The sequence below is a fragment of the Schistocerca americana genome, chromosome 1, assembly GCF_021461395.2.
Source record: "Schistocerca americana isolate TAMUIC-IGC-003095 chromosome 1, iqSchAmer2.1, whole genome shotgun sequence".
Taxonomy (NCBI): Eukaryota; Metazoa; Arthropoda; class Insecta; order Orthoptera; family Acrididae; genus Schistocerca; species Schistocerca americana.
Window position 1 is genome coordinate 1178609629 of NC_060119.1, and position 13097 is coordinate 1178622725.

The window sequence follows — 13097 nt, forward strand, 5'->3', positions numbered from 1 at the left end:
CTTAAAAGTTCCTGGCGCCCTCCATCGGTAATGCTGGAATTCAATATGGTGTTGGCCCACCCTTTGCCTTGAAGACAGCTTCCACTGTCGCAGGCATACCTTCAATCAGTTGCTGGAAGGTTTCTTGGGAATTGCAGTCCATTCTTCACGGAGTGCTGCACTGAGGAGAGGTATCAATGTCGGTCGATGAGGCCTGACACGAAATCGGCGTTCCAAAACATCCCAAAGGTTTTCTATGGGATTCAGGTCAGGACTCTGTGCAGGCCAGTCCATTACAGGGATGTTACTGTCTTGTAACCACTCCGCCACAGGCCGTGCATTATCAACAGGTGTTCGATCGTGTTGAAAGATGCAATCGCCATCCCCGAATTGCTCTTAAACAGTGGGAAGCAAGGTGGTGCTTAAAACATAAATGTAGGCCCGTGCTGTGATAGTGCCACGCAAAACAACAAGGAGTGCAAGCCCCCTTCATGAAAAACACGACCACACCATGACACCACCGCGTGGAATTTTTCTGTTGGCACTACACACGCTGGAAGACGACGTTCACCGGGCATTCGCCATACCCACACCCTGCCATCGGATCGCCACATTGTGTACAGTGATTCGTCACTTCACACGACGTTTTTCCACTGTTCAATCGTCCAATGTTTAAGCTCGTTACACCAAGCGAGGCGTCGTTTGCCATTTACCGGCGTGATGTGTGGCTTATGAGCAGCCGCTCGACCATGAAATCGCAAGTTTTCTCACCTCCCGCCTGTCATAGTACTTGACGTGGATCCTGATGCAGTTCGGAATTCCTGTGTGATGGTCTCGATAGATGTCTGCCTATTGCACATTACGACCCTCTTCATCTGTCGGCGGTCTCTGTCAGTCAAAAGACGAGGGCGGCCTGTACGCTTTTGTGCTGTACGTGAGGACAAGTACTTATTGCATTCGACGCCACATTGGGCGACTTGAGCAAGTCGGAGATGGGAATGAAATAAGACAACACCCAGTCCCTGAGCGGAGAAAATCTTCTGCCTCAGCCGGGAATCAAACCTGGGCCCCTTGGCTTGGCATTCCACCGCGCTGACCATTCGGTTAACGTGTCTACTTCACTATCACATCGTAAACAGTGGACCTAGGGACGTTCAGGAGTGTGGAAATCTTGCGTACAGACGTACGACGCATGTGACGCCCAATCACCAGACCACGTTCGAAGTCCGTGAGTTCCGTGGAGCGCCGTTTTCTGCTCTCACGATGTCTAATGACAACTGAGGTCGCTGATATGGAGTACCTGGCAGTAGGTGGCAGCACAATGCACCTGATATGAAAAACGTATGTTTCTGGGGTGTCCGGATACTTCTGATCACATAGTGTATGTATTGGAGTGTACTGTAACTCACTACATGTAAATTACCCAGACTATATTCACGCAGTGTTTGAGAACGAGAGCAATAGGCGACTTCCAAACAAGCCTTACACATAATGTGAAACGATTTCGAAACTTTTAGTTGCTGACATACCCCTCTCCCCTTCTCCACAAAATAAGACAAACGTTCATGACTTACTACATTTTCGCTGTTCATTCAGGCATAACTAATTCATTACTTCGTTACTACTAGCTCTATTTGCAACAGATTTGAGAGACAGTATCAAAATATACCACTGAATTTACTTGCAAGATTATATCACTGTACGAAGCAGTTCAGGAGATATGACGTCATAAACGTTGACGCATTCTATAGATGGGAGTTACATCCCTTAACGAATCTGGGTAGAGGGGTTACTGGTGTAAAAATAGTCTACGTGAGTAATCTCTCTCCATGACTGAGTATATCACGTCCGAAGAAGATGCATAAGCTTCGTATTGTTTCCAGAATGAATCTTTCACCATACATCGGAGTGTGTGCTGTTTTAATGCTTCCTAACATATTAAAACTGTGTGCCGGAATGCGACTCGAATGCGGAACCATGCTTTACGAGCAGCAATTCTTACCGACTCTGCCGTCTTGTTGGTCTTTTTATCTGAACCGTTATGCATAAATTACTGTTTAAAAATTGAGGTATTTGAAATGAGTAAATCAGAATATCGGTACAATAAAAGTATAGGAGAAGGTCGGGTTGTATGAGACAGCCGGTTATATCGGACAAGAGGTGTTTGCTAAACTGTAGAGCTAGTGGAAGCACCTAAAGCGCATTTGCAGCATGAACTATGAAGAAAAAAGAGCGCTCACACGATTTTTAATGGATGCAGCTGTGCGTTTCGGATGGCAACAAAAACTGTTCCTAGCGAGTTCTACGGTTCACGAACTTAACTTTGGAGTGTTGTTTTGTTTGCAAGTAAGAAATGTTACAACTTTGTTGTAAATTTAGACGCAACTGATGTTGTTCTCTCTATTGTAAACTGTGACAATGTCTAGCCCAAGTTATAAGAATGTTAAACTATACCAGCGGTACTTTAGGGTCGTATCGTACAAAGTAATTTCGGGTTCCACCGGACAAAAACCAAAATTTTTACGGATTGTTCCTTTAACGGGCAAATATGAGGAAGTCACGATTTAAATGGAATGCAAATAGCATGGAAGAAGGTGCAGAAAATTTCATACTCCCTGAAATGATCTGGGAAGGGAGTGTTCGATATTTCAGTTCCAAGTACTTAGTTACATTAGGTTATAATCTTAAAGCTTCACGGGAACACAAGGAGGTGGTCATCATACGTGTACTAGGAAATAACATTTCATTCCCGAGAACAGTCATTGACGGACAGGAAACAATGTTTTACGATCAGTGAAGCCTTCGACGAAGACTGCATTCAGTGTCATATTTACGAAGGCCGGGGTCCACGAGAATCGTGACTTTATAGACCTGAACAGCCTTTACTGCACATGTGATTGGTTTAACCTTTAGTGAAACCTTAATGATTTAGGCCTATTCTGTTCTAAACTCCAACTTAATAATAATATTTTTAATGAAATTTTGATTTAGTCAACTTTCTACCGAGGTGGAAACTTAGTACTATGATGTACAATTTGTAATGACCTTAGTCTGTTTATAACTACTTACGATTAAAATTTTTTTGTAACAAAAATATTTTGACACGTTACGTCATGTCCGAGACAACCCATCAAAAATTTAAACGACCAAAATGAAAAGAATAGGCAAAATATCAAAAAGTCACCGATATAACGTGAGTTTCATAATTCTAATAGATAACGTATATCTTCAGAAAAATAATTTTGAAAAAGCGTTAATTTTTACTCCCATGGCCGCACTTCGGAACTTCTGCGATTCTGTTGACTCGAAGGCACATGGCAATGTCTTCACATAATTGTTTTGTTACGGAAATTGCTTGTAATGTTTCGTTACAGTATTGCTTTCTGAAGAAGAACAAAAACCTTCTCTGGTGGTGTTATCGAGCTACCCTCCATAACAGTTTTTCTGCCAGCGTCTGTTACTTTCCAAACGTCACAGAAACTCTGCGTACCTAAAAGCGCTGGCACTCAGACAACAAAAGGTATCGCAGGAAAATGGCTTAACCACACCCTCGGGGATAGTTCCCAAACTAAATCTTTCACCCTACAACGGACTGTTTGCTGATTTGGAGCTTTCTGGCAGATTACAACTGTATATACCGGACCAGGATTCGAACCCCGGAAGAAGTAAAGCTGTGTGAGGGCGAGTCGAGAGTCCGTCTGGGTACCGAGTTCGTGTCCCGATCCGGAACACCATTTTAATGTGATACGAAGTTTCGCATTGTTAGTTCAGTTCCACCTGAATTTGAGCGACAGTTAGCGGCATGTGGGTCAGAGATGGTACTTTAACGCCGTAGCGAGCGTGGTGGGAGGATTCCGCGACCGGTCGGTGGACAACAGCCCCCTCGAGTCGTGACGGGGATAAAGCGGTCGGCCCGTTATGCAGCCGGTGAACCCGATCTTCGCGGCGGCATCGAGGCCAGGTTGCAGCCTGCACGAACTGCCCGCGATCTAGAGCGAAGTCTGCGGTAGTAACAGCGCTCTGGGGAAAATCACACGTCTCGTCAGTGGACTAGTCACCTTTCCACCGGAATGAGCTGTTCACTTGCGGCGATGACGTCAAAAAGAAGTTCCAAACTTCGCTACTTTGCAGAGAGAGAGAGAGAGAGAGAGAGAGAGAGAGAGAGAGAGAGAGAGAGAGAGAGAGAGAGAGAGATGATATGCACCATTAGTCATGGACTTGGTTCGTTAGTACCAGAAACTTACACAACGGTCGGCTACCTCTATATTTGAAGACGTTTCAGGGAAAACGGAGTGCGTCACGTAACTGCCGAAGGCCGCTTACTCCTGCACGTCAGCGATACTTTCATTCACGGCAACGCCCCTTAGAGCGCTGCTGTTGACATTAGAATGTCACCACGTCTTTCAGCCCAGAGCTGAAAGCAGCAGCTAACCTCAGCTGCCAGGTTGCGGGTAATCTCCATTCACGGAGACCTGCATATACAGAGGTTGGACAAAAATATGGGAACACAGTGAGAAATGGGTGCTTGAACACAAATGCAGATGCAGCTGGCGCTGTTGTACTTGACGAAGAACGGGACCTGTGCAGTGTCGATTGGTGTCAGTCGTAATCAGACAGATGTTGTGTGTAGCTGAGTCAGTTATGTCAAAGGCAATTGATTTCGAACGTGGGAAAATTGTTGGTGCTCTTATGGTGGAAGCTTCTGCAAACGAGGTAGCTCAAGTATTTGGTGGTTAAAGAGGTCACGTATCTAAGATGGTTACTGCATACAGGGAAAGCGGGAAAACAGCGTCCTCTAAGTCACAGCGCGGACGAAAGTGTGTTTCTTGAGTGATACACATTTTAACTGAAAAGGATTCTGACGAAAAAAAAAGAACTGCAGAACAGCATTTCGCACTCCCAAACCCAGTCAGCACCAAAACACGAAGGGAGCTCCATAAGCTGGGAACTGAATGGTGGAGCCGGCCGGAGTGGCCAAGCGGTTCTAGGTGCTTCAGTCTGGAACAGCGCGACCGCTACGGTTGCAGGTTCGAATCCTGCCTCGGGCACGGATGTTTGTGATGTCCTTAGGTTAGTTTGGTTTAAGTAGGTCTAAGTTCTAGGGGACTGATGACCTCCGCTGTTAAGTCCCATAGTGCTCAGAGCCATTTGTGAACTGAAGGGTGGAATGGAATTCTAAAATCACTCTTCAGTGATGCAAATGTCAATAAAAGGAAAACGTGCTACCTGAGCCATAAAACTAGACTATGGAGCAGTGAAAGAAAGTTTGGTCCAATCGGTCGTGTTTCACACTGATTCCCACTTACGACCTAGTTTGTTCAAAGCGTGAAACATGGCGAGTGTTAGAATAAGATTTTCACTCTCCAGCGGAGTGTGCGCTGATATGAAACTTCCTGGCAGAGTAAAACTGTGTGCCCGACCAAGACTCGAACTCGGGACCTTTGCCTCTTTCAGGAGTGCTAGTTCTGCAAGGTTCGCAGGAGAGCTTCTGTAAAGTTTGGAAGGTAGGAGACGAGATACTGGCAGAAGTAAAGCTGTGAGGACGGGGCGTGAGTCGTGCTTGGGTAGCTCAGTTGGTAGAGCACTTGCCTGCGAAGGCAAAGGTCCCGAGTTCGAGTCTCGGTCCGGCACACAGTTTTAATCTGCCAGGAAGTTTCATGGCAAGGGTTAGGCGGTGATTTGGGCAGCCATATTGTGGTATTCCATGGGCCCCATGGTTACCCTGTAAAGTACATTACTGACGGCGACTGAGTTCCTTTCTGGCTGACCAGGACCGTCGAACGGTACAATGTACGCTGAAGCGCCAAAGAAACTGGTACATGCGTATTCAAGTACAGAGATATGAAAACAGGCCAAATACGGTGCTGCGGCCGGCAACGCCTACATAACACAAATGTCTGGCGTTGTTGTTAGATCAGTTACTGCTGCTACAATAGCAGGTTATCAAGATTTGAGTTTGAACGTGGTGTTACAGTCGGCGCAAGAGCGATGGGACGCAGGATGTCAGATGTAGCGATGAAATGGGTATTTTCCCGTACGTCCATTCCACGAGTGTACTGTGAATATCGGGAACTCGATAAAACTTCATGTCTCCGAAACCGCTGCGGCCAGAAAAAGATCGTGCAAGAACTGGACCGACGACGATTGAAGAGAATTGTTCAACGTGACAGAAGTGCAGCCCTTCAGCAAGTTGCTGCAGAGTTCAGTACTGACCCTTCAAGTGTGCAAACAATTCAACGAAACTTCGATACGGGCTTTCGGCCCCGAATGCCCACTCTTGTACACTTGTTGACTGCACGACACAATGTTTTATGCCTCGCCTGGGCTCGTTAGCACCTACCTTGGACTGGTTGCGACTGGAAACATGTTACCTGGTGGGAATATTCTCGTTTTAAATTGTATCGAGCGGATGGATGTGTACGGGTATCGAGACAACCTCATGAATACATGGACCCTGCATGTCAGCAGGGGGCTGTTCAAGATGGTGGAGGCTCTGTAATGGTGTGGGGCGTGTGCAGTTGGAGTGATATGGGACCCCTGATAAGAGTCTGAAAAGTGACACGTGCGTAAGTATCCTGTCTGATCACCTGTCTCCATTCATGTCCACTGTGCATTCCGACTTGGGCAATTCCAGCAGGACACTGCGACTCCCCACACGTCCCGAATTGCTACAGAGTGGCTCCAGGAACACTCTTCTGGGTTTAAACACTTCCGCTGCCAACCAAACTTCGCAGACAGGAACGTTATTGAGCATATCTGGGATGCCTTGCAACGTGCTGTTCAGAAGAGATCTCCACCCTGCCCTATTCGTACGGATTTATGGACATCCCTGCAGCATGGTGTCAATTCCCTCCGGCGCTACTTCAGACAGTAGTCCATCCATGCTACGTCGTGTTGCGGCACTGCTGCGTGCTCGCGGAGGCCCTGCACGATATTAGGCAGGTGTACCAGTTTCTTTCGCTCCTCAGTGTATATTCCCCCCCCTCCTCCCCCCCCCCCCCCCCCAACACACAGTTAACAGTTAGCAGTTAGCATCATCCAGCTATGGTTTTGTGAGCACGTGGATGAATTGTCGTATCTCATCTGGCCACTAGTCTCCATATCTCATTACAATGAGTCTTTGTGGTGTACTTTTGGAGAGAAGCGCACGTCATCGCTGTTCATCTACATCATCGTTATCTGAACTTGCCACCATTTTGCAGGAAGAATGATAGAAGATTCCCTTAAAAACCATGCAGGACCTGTATTTAAGAGTTTGGAGTCGATTGGAAGCTGTTCTGAATGCCAACGGTTTTCATATGCCATGTTACGCGTGGTAAAGTCTTTTTTTTGTTTTTTTTGTTTCCGCATCTGTCGTCCGCAGGGTTTGGTCCTGGGACACGGTGACGTGGGTGCAAGGGGGGGGGGGGGAGCGGAGGAGGAGGGGGGGGGGGAGGTGGTAACAAAGAAACTACCTTATGGTCTTACCACATTGATGACGACGACGACGACGACCACCTTAAGACCATTGCGTCTCTCATTTTGGCCCACCAGGCCTCCTATACAACACAGCCGTCACACCCATAGTTTTATAAAACTTTTTTTCTAACTCCGGAAAGCGAAATATACAAATGAAAATAATTATTATTAGTCTTTCAGTCGCTGTTTTCATCATCTCAAACTGACTGATTTGAGACAGTGTCTCCCATATGACAGTGGAACAGTATTTCCGTTAGGACTGATTATTCTGTAGCTACGGCAAATGATCTGAAGATGGGCGACACTGCCTGAAACTAATCAGTCTGAGATGATAAAAACAGCCATTGATTAATGATCGCGGATAATTCCCTGCTGACAAGTATGTTCAGTTTTGATTAAGTATATAAAATGTTCTAACACTGATGACGACGACGAGGAGTTTACATCAGTTCTTAGTACGTCGCTTCTGTGTAATTTCCAATAAATTGCAGTTCAGAACAAAACCGCAGTCTTCCTTTACCCAGTTGTATGATGTACATTCATTGATTTATTTTAGACTTCATGATTTTCAGACACCTGACTAAAATTTTTACATATCTTCGCGATGTTTGTAATGGATTAAACACATCTTAAAATGGCGTCTTGGTGGCGAAACCTATAATGTGACTATTAAATATTTTTTCAAGTGATGTGCCATAATAACTTTAAAAGTACTGAAGGTCATCGTCAGAAAATTAGAGAAGTGCAGGTCTTACGGAACTGATTGAAGAACTGTGACAGCAACAATCCCAAAACTGACAACTTCATAATTTGCAGTGTACAAAATTATTGTGTGCACTCACCATGATCAGTATTTCGCTTAGCACTACCAGTGTGAACATAATTCTGTGGTTATGTCTATGCGAGTGTGTAAGTGTAGGTTTAGCTATACTTTTCAATCGTTTCTGCCTACAGTCTGAAAGTCGGTCTTTCTGTTTCACACGTGTGCAAGAAACTGAGAAGTATTCTGTGTTAAGTATAGCTTCCAATTATCTGGAATTCCTTACCGTTTTCTAGACTCTTGGATTTAAAGCTTTTTACTCTCCTAAAGTTTAAAAATTTGGAAACTGACGTATGTAAATGTATAAATGCTAAAGGCTCTCACTATTTTTTTCTTGGAGGGAGGGTGGGGGTGGGTGTGTGTGTGTGTGAGAGAGAGAGAGAGAGAGAGAGAGAGAGAGAATTGACTGGGAATGAAGGTCGTGACGCACCGCCTGTGGAACTGCGTCTGTAAAGCAAGGACTAGAAGGTGCGCTATAGTGGGAATAATTTTTTCTCGTGTAAATTTATAATGGTTTTTAGATTAGATTTAGTGACAGTAGGAAAGGTTCAGAAAAATGAGAACTAAAAGTGATGAAAATTTAGGACGTGACTAAAGCAGCGAACTGCCATTGACTGAAACTTTGCGCGTATTATAGGTGGGTCAGTCACCGCCTTGTGTTAACGATGAACAGAGGAACTGTATTGCAGCAGTAAGCCTCAGTTTCCTTATCAGTTTTAAATTAGCAAAATGCAGTAACGGAGAGAGGAGCACTGACTGAAATCCTTGCTGAAATACCCTCTGGGGAACGCTAAAAGCACAGCTTTGCCCGAAATAGTCTGCAGTCAGTGTCGACTGCTTAATAATTACAGCGACAACCCTGAGTCCAAGTGCTCCGACACTCTGCCCCCGACAAACTGCGCGGCAACAGCGTGCCGCAGCCGTCTTTTTCCGTATCAAAATCAGCCAGGGAGAGCCGACCTCGGACGGAGCTTTCGCTCGGCCTACTTGCGGAAACCCACGGAGCGCCAGCTTCCGCTCGGATGGATGCAAGGACCTCCAAATGCTACGCGTCGTGTGTAAGTCTGCAGGCTTCTGTGGCCGTTCTAGTTGAAGGTAAGATCGTGTAGAGTGTTAGACCGTGTCATGTTACTCTTCAAATTTCTCGTTAACAATCGACGTTTCGACAGTCCTGTGCGAACTTCTTCAGCATCTTCTTGTGGTCCCCGTTAGCTGAAATACTGTGACCCGTTAACTTACAAAATTACTTCCAGCGCTTATTCTGATGAAGTGGGGTTATTTGATGAAATGTTTTCCGGCAACTGTTGGTCGGCCGTCGTCACTAAATGGGTGCCGATGGTATACCATGGCAATTTTAGGTGGATGGGGTGGCGGGGATTGATCTATGTTTGTTAAAGGTATCAGTAGAGACCGGGCTTGAATTATCACGTTTACAGCCCTGCCAATCAAGCAAACCACTGCTCTGTAGCCGGTACCAAATGCTCAATGTCGGGCTTCTCTTGTTGTTTTCTCATTTTGAAATGAGATGGGAGACTAATTCTGGCCCAAAACGTGGCCAGAAGGGATGTTGACAGCCCTGCGAAAGGGAGGCGGAGCTTGTTTCCTTGCTCCGCGCCACTCGTTTCTTTACGCTCCAGCCGACTGCCACGATGTATTGTTCGCACTCTAGTGATAACAGGCAGTAAAGAAAGGACAATGCTTATCAAAATACAGGATGATTCGAAAAGAGGGGTCAGATTTCAGTTCTTTATTACAAACTAACTACGAAAAATAAACACATTGCACACGTCACTGTATTGAGGAAAATTGAAAGTTTTATGTTAGCACAGATACTATACCATACACTCAACATGAGCACCATGCGTTCCTCGAGGAACACCGAAACGGTAGTCCATTTCATTCCAAACATGAATCGACACGTTCCTGTTTATTGCATCGACAACTTCAATAATTCGATTTCTCTGATCTTGAACAGCTTCCATAGATGGGACAAAGACTGTCTTTTACGTACCTCCACAGAAAAAATGGCAAGGTGTGAGGTCTGGTGACCTAGAAGCCCAAAAGCAATACACAAGGACTTGTTGTCCACCTCTTCCAATCCAACGTTGAAGGGTGGTGGTTTTAAGATAACGCTGCACCTCAAAGTGAAATTGAGGCCGGACGCCGTCATGGGCAAAAATGGAATCTTCGTGAAGTTGAGGACACAACCAATGTCGCAACATGTCCTGGTATGACATTCCTGTCAGTTTGCTCCTCAAAATTCGTGAACATAAAAGGCACAAAACACGTACAGTTTCGGTGAGTCTCTTTCATGTTTGACAACATCGCCAGGATTTGGTGACCCGAGATTCTTACATTACAGTGGTTTACTTTACACTGTAGATGAAGCGTCGACTCGTCCGAAAAAAGTTTGGAAAAAGTGTCCTTTGCCTGGAGAAATGAAATGCAAAATCTGTAGTATCTGTTATGAGCGCCGGGACCCAACTGGCGAAGTAACTAGAACTTGTAAGGCATCATATGCAGGCGTCGTTTCAGAACACGCCACACCATTGCCCCTCTGGTAGACTTCCGAGGCTTCGTGTGAACGCATCTTAGATACACTTTTTCATGACACGTGCGTGGCCGACCAGTGCTCTTCCCTTTGCATATGCAACCAACTTCAAAGAAGTCGTTCCAGTCATAAATCTGCTTATTTAGATGCGGCTTCTTGCTAAATCGACGGAGTAGTACACGTTGCACTTGAACACTGGATTGACTTCACGTAAATACCAACACACACAATGATTGCTCTTGTCGTTTAGTCATCCCGTTGCCACAAACATACAGCGCAGCTGTTTAAAAACTTTGAACCTTCCTCTACCTGCCTCGCGCAATATCTTCCTTTCGTACTTTGTCTGTAATGAACAACCGAAATCTGTTATTTTTTTAATCACACAGTATTATTGTACTTCTCGTGCAATCAAGCGGTAGAGAGCTGATAAGGTACTGGGATTACGGGACTTTGTACACGTGAACAGCAGTTTATTATGAAAACAGTCACTCTCCCTACAATTAAAAGATACACACAAACTGGCGACTAGTGAATAAGGCAGTTAAATTTAGGGCTCACTACATCAACAAATACAATCCTTGAAATGCACGAAACCAAGGTAATTAAAAAAAATCGCCGCACGTTGGCGGGCCCAAAATGAATTACCACAATAATTTAAAATTCTAAGCAGCATAGGCAAAACTTATCGCCATACGGTGTTAATGTTAATAGGTAATTACAGGTCGAGAACATTAATTGATCAAACGAGTTACTACACACAGCAACTGCACAAACGGCTTAAGGCCCAATGATAAATGCCTATCACGGTGATTCCAAAGTAATTTAAGGTACTTAAATTTTACACGCAGATTTCATTAAGGAACACAATGTCTCGGTCATAAAGACCAGTTCACGGCAACACTGATCGACCTCAAGTGAACAGAATTACATTGCAAAGAAGTTCAATAGCATTTAAGACAAATGCAAGTTGTGAGAGCTTCACGGCCAATCTCAAAGATCATACGAGTACAGGGTACAAATGGCCGAGCCGAACTTACATCGAAGGCCGCCTCTAGGAGGTGTTGCATAGATGTACTGCCGGCCGTGGTGGCCGAGCGGTTCTAGGCGCTTCAGTCTGGACCCGCGCGACAGCTACGGTCGAAGGTTCGAATCCTGCCTCGGGCATGGATGTGTGTGATGTCCTTAGGTTAGTTCGGTTTAACTAAGTTCTAGGGGACTGATAACCTCATATGTTAAGCCCCATAGTGCTCAGAGCCATTTGAACCATAGATTTACTTAAGAAAAAATCAGTTGCATTAAATCCCAAGGGAAATTAATTATAAATATAGAGGTTCCCTTAACGGTAACATACACATCCGAAATATAGAATACCAAAGTAATGCAAATGCTTATGTCAGGGCTTGCAGATAAGGTAACAGCGGCAGTGGACGACCAAATACGCAGAAGGAATCAGCCGAGCCCGGCGGGCAGAAACGGCAGACAAACAAATTAAAAGATAATTACTAAACAGGCGGCTAGTTCGTAAAACAGCTAATACCAAGTAATGCGGATTTACTATAATCAGCTGACCAGCTGTCTTATCAAAGTAGATACCTTTTACACAGATACGAGGAATTTAAATTAAAAAATGATTTGATGACGGCCACACGGCGACCCAAAGCGTACAGTGAGGCCCCCTTCACACACACACACACACACACACACACACACACACACACACACACACACACACACGATACAATCGATTGCTGAGCGCCAAGGATGTCACAGGCGCATGGCACATACACCTCGGCTGGATATTTATTTCCTTCAGGCGTAAGGCAGAGTGCTGGAAGGATATAGCTGCCTTCTCTATTGAAATTTCTTTCGCTCTTAGAGATCTCAACCACTTCTCGCACTTCCCTTCTGTAAATGTTACATTATTTGGCTAGCACTCATACGTTGAATTCTGCATACCGACCTCAGTTCTCCTGATGTGCCGCTACTGCAGATTTCACATTTCGTTTTATTCTTTTATTCTCCCTCCAATTTCGTCTGTATACACCTTGCCACAGCCACACTTCATAGACTTCGTCAGGTTGGAGGTGATAAGAAGCGCCTCTATTGTACCGAAACAGGAATTTTGTGCGGACGGAAATCTGCGGTCCTTACATCTTTATATCCGAAGAATAAGACTGGTGCTGTCAATAGCTCTAGAAATAAACGGTAACCCTAAAGATTGAGAAGGCAGTTCTTCGTCCTTCCTATTGCCTTTACGAATACTACTACGTTTCAATGCAACAGTCGCAT

General features: G+C 45.1%; 1 protein-coding gene and 1 non-coding gene across 3 annotated transcripts in view; both read left to right on the forward strand.

Annotated features, from left to right (window-relative positions):
- The window catches only part of LOC124619658 (scoloptoxin SSD14), a 531056-nt gene that overhangs the window by 372849 nt on the left and 145110 nt on the right, over positions 1–13097 (forward strand). The window lies entirely within an intron of this gene.
- Trnar-gcg lies at positions 5537–5610 on the forward strand. Its single transcript has one exon. It is a non-coding gene; the product is annotated as a tRNA-Arg (tRNA).